The sequence below is a fragment of the Coloeus monedula genome (genome assembly GCF_965178545.1).
Source record: "Coloeus monedula genome assembly, chromosome: 14".
Lineage (NCBI taxonomy): Eukaryota > Metazoa > Chordata > Aves > Passeriformes > Corvidae > Coloeus > Coloeus monedula.
The window spans coordinates 10,540,178-10,549,569 of NC_138794.1; positions in this window are offsets into that span (position 1 = coordinate 10,540,178).

The following is a 9,392-nucleotide window of genomic DNA, read 5'->3' on the forward strand; positions in this document are numbered from 1 at the left end:
TCAAACACTCAGGGCTCAGGTGCCAAAAAGCTTTGCTTTGAGACAAGAAGTTTCCAGTGTCCTAAGCCCACCCCGAGGCACACAGCCTGGAGCAAACTCTGGATCTGTGCCATTTGCTGCTGTAGGTTCAGTGTCAACTATGGGTCATATTCACCTTTCCAGACACACTTAGGACAAGGGCTAAGAACACAGACAATATTCAGTGCCTATCTGCTATCTAAATGTATTTTTCTGCATGTGCACTTTTGTTTACCGAACACTGTGCGGTATGAATGTGAGCTGTCAGAACGTGGTGTGTACTGGAAGTCAAGGGACATCAGCTCCAGAGAGCAGGCAGGCTTTTGCAAGATGCAGTTCTATAACAAGAGATAGATGGGGGAAAACCCAGTTCACACTAACAGGAATATACACAAACCAGGGCAAACTCTGCATACAGGTTCATATCCCAAAGCTGAAGCCAATCTTAAACTTCAGGACAGGCAAATCAAAGCCTAGAACTGAAATCCAGGAGAATGACAACAGCTTATGGGGTAGCTCAGTACCCTAATTTATATACAAATGTTTTTGCTCTCCCCAGTGTTTTCTTGTGGCGGTGTGTTCTGTGGATATTTGTCTGGCACAGCACTGGTGAAAATACCCAGACATCCCTCTCTGTTACACCCAAACCTAGAGGATGTGCTTATATTTACTGTATATTTTTATATTATACTCAATATTCAGTGAATAAATGTCTGACATTTTACCGAATACCCATCAATAGGAATCCTAACAGATAAATACCCTCTACCTGTTAGGAAATGGGCAAATTAAATCATTTTACAAGCTACAGCTAATTACTGTATATGCTGTTCTAACAGATCTTACTAGATTTGTAGTATGTCTTGTAAATAGGTATAACTTAAGTGGAATCTCTGCATCACCCAGTAACTTTACTGCTGCAAATGCTATGTTAGACTTGGTTTAAACTGTTTTTTCTAATAGGTTTAGCAGGTTCATCCTAAAACATCCAGCCTTCTATGGCAACTCCCATCTTCAGCGTACATCCTGCCACCATGCACTTTTTATTTCAATATTCTTTAAACATGCATTTAAACTTGCATCTAATTCCTGGCTGCACTAAGGCTGGGGGGTTTTGTGCCTGAAAACCCTCTGGGCTCGGAGTGCTGGAGTGTGAGTCTGTGTTTTGGGCTGTGCCACCAGTTTACATGTCTGTGACAGGAAGGAAGTGAGTTTGCAAGCGAGCAAGTGTGGATGACGATCTGAAAGCAGCTGCTGCAGCCCGTGGAAAGGCAGCACTTTGTCTCCTGCTTGTAAAGAGCTTTGAAATTTGGCAATAAAACCTCCTTTTAAAAATCTGCTGTTTCAGAGTCATTTGTTCTGAAGTGGAGCAAGGAAGCACCACCAGAAGCAGCACGTTAAGGCTTTGCTCTGGAGAAGGGAATGCTGCACAGGCTGTGGTCAGGCTGGGGTGAGCTTAGTGCTGTGCTAACCACAAGACAGGAGGAAGGAGAAGCACTGGGGGCTGGCGCTGGCACAGAGCTGGAGCTGCTGTTGCACACAGAGCAGTTCCTGACTCATCCCTGCCTGCCAGCTTGGCTGCCCTGGCCAGAAAGCATGGCTGAGGCCAGGATCTCCTTCTGGAAAGCAGTGGGAAGCATCACATCACCAAGTGCAGTCTCCAGCAGAGCTGGCTGGGCTGCTCGTAACACATTCATGTGGACTCGCTGGTGTCTACAGAATGTGGAGCCCACTCAGCACTTGTTCCTTTGGTGGTGAGGAACACCAGAGCCTTGTTCCTCTGCCCAGATGGCAGGAAGCTGCAGCAAGAGAAGCTGGTGGCACAGTGACTGCTTCCCTTCTGCAATAACTGGTCCAAAATTGGTCAGTAGGTTCAAAAGTTACGAGGAAGCAGGGAAAGAGTGCAAGTGTACGTGCCATCCTGTTACACAATAAGAACATTCATTTGGGTGAAAAATTGTGGTTAGCAAACCCTCTAACCCCTTGTTGGGAAGGGGGCTGTTCCTCAAAGGAATCTCCAAGACAGGGGTGATTTCTACAGATACGCTGTAGGGAAAGGGACTCTCTTCTTCTCTTATTAAGAAAACGCACAACACATCACGTTTTGGCCTGAAATTGGTGTTGGTAAGGAAGGGAAATGTCTAGCACTATGTGAAACAAAAAAAATGAAAAAAATGTGCAAAAGAAAACATACATAGTATTGGCATATGAATCATTAGCCTGACTTGCTCTTAATTCAATGGATAGTCATGGGTTACTGGTTCAAAGAGACTGTCCTGTGCAATAGACTCTGAAATAGACAATGCAGGTCCTAGATTCCTTACTGTGATCCTACAGAACTCAGTAATTTGCAATTGAAAAGGAGCGGAAAGATCTCTTCCAGTCCCAGGGGTCCAAAAGATTTACTACAGCCTGAGCTAGCCTACACTGATGACTAATTATTCTTGCTATTAAAAAATGCGTGTTTTATCTTAAACATGAGTCATCAACAGTGAAGCTCTCCAACATTTCCCCTTTCCAGTTTAAGAGTCAGAAAATTCATAGACATGAAAGGTACCCACAGCGTTTAGAGAATGGAGATCACTGTTTTGTTATGCTGTGAAAATTCACACACTTCAAAAAGCCAGTGCTTAATTTATTCCAGGAAACTTAGTCACTGTGTTCTAGTGCCTTACCTCACAGCTAAGCAACCCACCACATTCCTGTGACAACCACTGGTAGGTGATGTTACAGAACATTAACAGACTCAGGGAATGATAAACCTCACAGGCTACTCAGGTCTTTAACCCTGGCTTCCCTCCCTCTGAGGAGTTGTGAGATGGTAAATGTGGTGTCCCTCCAGACCCTGCTCACACCTCCATAGCCTGGCCTGCTCTCCCAAAATGGATCCTCTTCTTCTGCTCCAGATTTCAGTTCTCATCTCTCCCTACTTTTTCATCTCATGCCTCTTCTCTGCCAGAACAACTGATCTCTAGAAAGCTCAATGCTGTGTTGATAGAAACTTTCCATAAGTTTTAGTTGTGCTGCTGCCAGGAAAATCCTTACTCCCACCTTTACCAGAGTTACAATCCAGTTTCTACATCCCCTGCGTCTACAATCTCCAATTTTACATTTCCTATTTCCACCCCATACCCATGAAGGACAAGTTTGTGCTTTGGGACATGGGCATTCTTCGAAGTCAGGAAATTAATTAAAAAATTATTAGCTCAAAATAAATTAATCAAAGGAATCAAAATGTTCAAAGCTAAAACTACCTCTCTTGGTGGTTCTTTTATAGAATCTTCCAGTACAAAGACCTAAAGGTGTTTTATGGCCATGAATTAATTTTGCCTTGTGGTGAAACCAGGAGAGATGATGGAGCTTCTCACCCTGCAGAATGAAGGCAAAGGCACAGAGCATTGAAGAGGTGGGCTCCAAACTCATTCTCCTGCAGCAGATACTTTTCTTTTTAGTTGGTGAACTAGTGACATTTTGCAATAAACATTAAATAACCAGAATGTCAGATGTCCGTGAAAAGACCAAACAAACAAAAATATCCAATTCTGAGAATTTGTCCTTTGATGACTTTTCTAACCCTTAGCAGGGATTGGAATGGACCTCCAAATCCTGCTTGTTTTGGGCAATATGACACTTAAAGAATTTGTATTCCCAGCCCATAGGATAAGACATACTATGAAAATACTGTATACATCTGTTATATCGCCAATATTGTTCATTTAAAACAAGAAATAAGAACTTGAACTATTTTGGAGATGTTCTGGGGAAAAAGACAAAGCCATCTGGAGCAGACTATCAGGAGAGGAGGTCAGAGGCAGGAAGAGGGCAAGACATGGGAATGCAATGCCAAGTACTAGCTGTCATTCATGGGCAAGGATATGACATTTATGCAATGCAAACAGATTCAAACTCTCCTTCCCCACAGAACAACACAGCAGGGCATATCTAGAAATCAGGATATTTGAATGCTGATTACTGACTTTCCTTTACCCTTTATTGAAACATTTAATTCTCTCTTGGTCTCTAAATAGTTTCAGATGCTTGCAAAGGTCTTTACTATATTAATATTTTTCCCTTCCCTTTCCACAAAAACTCTAGTTTTGGAGGAAAGATATTTTTCCTTCCAGAGAAACGTGCCTTGCACAGAAAGAAATGTTTCTTACAGGACAAATGCTAATCTGTTTTACGTACAAGTTATCTAGCACACCACCACACACTGGGACATTTATCACTGAACCTGATAAAACACAAGAAGATCTCCAAAAGTCCAACAGATACATAAGCCCGCATGACTAACTGGGCAAACAAAACTGCAAGTTCCTCTGCTATTTCATCTGCAACAAGAAGTGAGTTTTGAAATTCTGGCAAAATCTTCTGGGTTTGTTTAGACCACATCACCATGACAGCAAAGCACTGCCCAGTTCTTCATGTATTGTACAGCTTTGCAAGAGATGGTGGTGAGGGGAAAATGAAGCTCAAAGGAAAAAACATGGCCAGATGTTATATGGGAGATCACAGGAGATACCCCAGCCCATGGATAACCTTCCTGTCCAACCACAGAGCTTCTGATGGGCTCTTTTTCTGGAGCAACGCTGAATTTTCAACAGCATGGGTTGAATTTCCTGAGCAAGGCAAATATACTCCACTTGTTTTCCATGGCCAAGAGCTAATGAACTTGTGAAAGGTCACCAATGCAAACAACAGTCATGTATTCAAAGGGCAGGACTGCTCTCAGCTTAGCCTCACTTCTGCTTTTCTATCCAGGTGCATTCAAAACCACCCACCTTCAAGGGTGGAATCAGGGCCTCGTAGGAGCTGCTGGTGAGAAATTTTCTGGTGAAACATTTTCAGGTCAAAACAGCAATGCAAGGCTGTTATCAGAGGACTGCAGATAAGGAAAGGTGTGCTGGTTTAAAAAACTGTACCAAAAAAAATTTTGAGAAGTTGACATTTCAAAAGGAGACAATTTTGCTCTGCAGCTCGAAAACACAATTTCAACACTTTGATTTACAATTTTTAAAGTAACTAACCCAAGCATTTTTAAAAATATGAAATTACATATTTTGATGGTGCTTGTGTGATTGCCTCTTGTTTGCTCACAAAAGTTTTAAAAATTTTTTAATGTTTTTCCTTGCTCTAGATAAAGGGAAGATAATTTAAACCCTTGGGAAAACTGAGAAGATGTGAAAGGTTTTTGAGTCTGACCTGGGCAGACAAAGTGGGATTCCTGTCCATTTCATTCAAAATGAGGCACAAGGTTCCAGCCTGGCTCCTCTGCTCCTCAAAGGGGCATTGTTTAATTCTCAGATGATCCAATCATGCCACGATCTGTGGTCTGTTTATTTTGCCTCAAGCCAACAGTAGTTGCACAGGTACAGGGCTGTTTTTTTAAATGAGAGAAAATGCCCACACAATCCCAATAAATCTCTAGACATCAAAAGGAATCCCTAAAACTAAAACATCTGTAAGGAGTCTGGTCTCATTCCTGTGACAGGTTTGCATTCAAGAATGTCATGTTCTTCTACTAAGCTGCTTGTTTGGAATTAAACTATTTTCAGCACTAAACACAAGAGATGTTAATTTGGGGCTTGCAGCCAAGGCCACCATTCCTATAGAATAGAAAGAGCACAGGCTGTTCTCTACAGCTCCTATTCTGCTCATTGAGACAGAGGCAGAGGGCAACATCCACAGCAGCCCCATCCTGGTTAGACATCCTTCCTGTGAACTATGAAATATGTCAGCAGAATAGAAGGAATTTTTCAGCTTTCAAATCAGGACCTTTGGAGGGCCCTTCCCATTCACCACAGTGAATAACAGCAAATTGAAATGCAGCCACTGCCTACCCCAGTTCCCAGGCATTTAGCAGATACTTGCATTGGCTAATTATCACCAGTCCTGTCCTACCTAGAGCTCCCAAATATTGCAACAAACTGCTTTAGGTAAGAACACGCACACAGGGGTCTGCGCACACCATAAATACCATGGGAATAGGTGGCATCTGGGTTTGAAGATGCAGCATCCACAGATTGGTTCTGCACAAATGCACTGATGAGGAGAGCCAGCCATTGGGTTCTGACCCCAGTTTCTAGATTCAGCAAAAAACAGAGGCCAACAGAATTTAATTTTTTTTCCTAGTGATTGGGCACTCAGCTGAGTTCCTGTGGCTGTAACTCAGCTGTGTTACAAGCCATCTCTAGCAAGAAGGCACTGGAGCAGGAGGTAATTGAGGGTTGGCTCCCAGAGGGAATTTTCCCTTAAAAGGATAACTACATTGTCATGAAGAAACCAGCTCACTTCCACTGCCTGCAGAGCTTTTTGCAAACACGGCTGCCAGAGCCGGGGGCGGTGGCAGGTATTAAGAGCAAGCAGCCAGGAGCAGCAGGGCAGTGCCTGCTCCCTACATGCTAAAGAACTACTCCAGCCTCACTCAGCCACGCTCTGCCATGAAGGGTAGCAGGACACACAGGCAGCCCCAGGAGGTCACTTCAGTGCCATGTAACAAGAGGCCAGCTCCTATCATCTGCTTGAGGCAAAAAGAAACCCAAGTGAGGGATTGCAACCAAAAAACCACCCTCACAAGAAGCATTTGCACTCAAAATGAGCCATTTTTTCAGAAAGGGGCAGGCAGTGTGCCAGCTGAAAGCATGCCAAGGAATATTTCCAATCAAATATTTTTCCACCAGAAAATAACCAAAATCCCAGCTTTTCATTTGAGAGTCTGTGGAACAATTCTTATCAAAACTCTTAAGATGGGATCCAGGAGAATGATGAAAGAGCAGAACCCCATGGTGGCCTCTCACCCAGCAGCAGACTGCTGAGAAGGGAGAGCTGGGTTTAAGTTCCCCTCTAGAAGACTCAGCCTGGTGACTTGAACCTCAACCTCCCACAACCAAGAGGAAACTGCCTGAGCTCTAACACAGCCCTGCTCCATACCTAGGATATGTCCTTGTCCTCTGGACAGCCCACCCACCTGGAGCTTTGCACTGTGCTCTCCTGTGCAGTTTTTACATGGAATGAAGCTGAAATGGGAAAGGCTGGATTTGGCCCAGCTATAGTGGCAGGCACCAATTCCCACCTCACAGCTAAAGCTTCTCTTGGGTAAGGTCTTCTACTTTGACTCATGCTCCTGCGGTCTCTAGTGCAGAATAAGCCACCTATCACACTGCAAGAGAAGGAACCAGGGCCTGGTGTTTCCCTTCACCCTGATGAGCGGACAAAATATGTGCAAGTGAGCAACAGCCAGGTCTGAAGTGAGCAGAGACTCCTGAGCTGGCAGTGCAACAGAGGCTTACACAGAGTAAAACACCATCCCTTTCTTTGAGGACTGGCAGCCCACAGAACGCCAAGCACCTCAAATCCTTCCATTGCAGTGGGGAGTCTAGCCAAGAGAGTGCATGAGACAGATTTCTGGTGACCAGCAAGTCATCGTTGCTGGAAGCAGGATCTCCTAGCATCGAGCACCTTAAAGAGACAGACCACCAGCAACCTCCTCCAGACCACAGAGGTCAGCTAAGGAGCTGCAGCAATTCTGCAGCTGCTCCCAGTTCTGCCTGGTAGTTGCTCCATCTGGTCCCATCTGTGAAGTGTCCACTTGAAATAGTCCCATTTCAGGAATTCCACAAGCAGCCATGGAGATTCAGCACGCTTCCTCTTCACTTTAGCGGTAGAAAATTTTATTTTCTAATCAGTCTTCCTCTGTAGAAAGAAGTATTAAAAGCTTCAGCAGGATAAGTGTGTTAGTGTCGATAGACAGAAACTCATCCAGAGAGTAACAGCAGAAAGCTGGAGAATTACAGGTGGCTACAGGCACAGACTGGTTGCGATTCGGCTTTTCCTTTCTGTGAGTAACAGCAAAAAAATGAGTCAGACTCTATGGCTGAGTCACAGTGAGTGAATATAGACTTGCTTTTCAGACCAAGAGAACTTGGGCAGGTGGAGGAAGAGCTCTGTATAATCGACCCTGGATAAACACATCATGGTCCCTCCATGTGCAAGTCCTGCTCTGGGGCCTAGGATCTGCAAACCCATCCCAAAGGAAGACCCTGTGGTGGAATATATGATAAACATATGACAACATCTGCCTTGTGTTTCCTGTGCTGTGTACAGATTATCTCTCTCTACAGATAACCCCGTCCTTTTCAAAGAGAAGGCTGGGGTTTTAAAAACACTGCTGAGACCAGTGACAGCTTGAATCAGTTCATTCTATACCTGTTCTCAGACCACGTGTATCACATCTCAGCACCATCTGCTCGACACTTGAAAGATGTGATGACACATCTGCCCGGGGTTGTTTGTTCCCTCATCCCTCCTGAGCACTGAAGCTGGAGGCAGGATAGGCAAAGTGTGCTTTCTGCATTCACGTGTGCTCTCTCCACACACAGAGTGGAGCTGACGCCCAGCTGAGCTCCCCCACCTCCTCTCCCCTGATGTCATTATTTTCGATGTTGCTTGTTGTGCCCAGCAGTGAAGAAGCCCTGGGAATGCAGAAGCCCATGTCAGAGCTGTTTCTGCACTGATCACCAGCAACTCTAGCAGAGGACTTTAAAGGGAAGCCTGGTGGGCTGCAGTAAAATAAAAATCATCAGGCTACAATTTGACATCAGCAGAGCTCCTTGTAGAACATGACTCCGGCTGCTGTCCCAGCCCCCTCCCCCTGCCTCCAATTCCAAGACCATAAAATTACTCATTAGGCTTGGAACAAAACACTCTCGGTGCACTTGCATGTGGCTGGAGGCAGAGACAGATGTTTTGGGCTCTGGAAGAAAATTGCTGAGAGACAGAAATGAAACACTTCCAAAGCTTCACTGTACTCGCCTGCTCCTGTTGGACTCCATGGTTTTCCATGGGGTCAGATTAGAAGGGAGCAATGGCATCACTGAGCAACCCTTTGCTTCCACTTTGCTTTTATTAAATCCTCAAATACAATTTTCTGTTTCACTTCAAGATTTGCACTGAGTCCTTCAGCATGGAATAAGAGCAGCTCAGGGCTGTGCCTCTGGAAGTAGGTTTCAGCACTTCGGGTTTATGGTTAAAAGATCCTACATTGCAGGTTCACTTTTGTCTTGAAAAGAATAGGGAGAGATTGTCTTTAGGAGCCAGATGGTCCTCAGAGGCTCAGGAAGCAGAGGATCCTCCCTCTTTTTAGGCAAGCAGTAAAGTGAGAATAAAAACATTGCCTGCAGGCATGTCAGTGAGGGGATTAGGATTCAGTGTCCCGATTATTGCTTGGTTTATACAAGGCAACCTTTCCCACCTCCCATAACCAAACACTTGCTCAGTTAACCATCACATTCAAACCAGGGAGGGCTGAGACTCCAGCTCCATCATGCCATTTCTCTTCTTAAATTCAAGAAAAAATATTTGGCCTTTAGATCCTT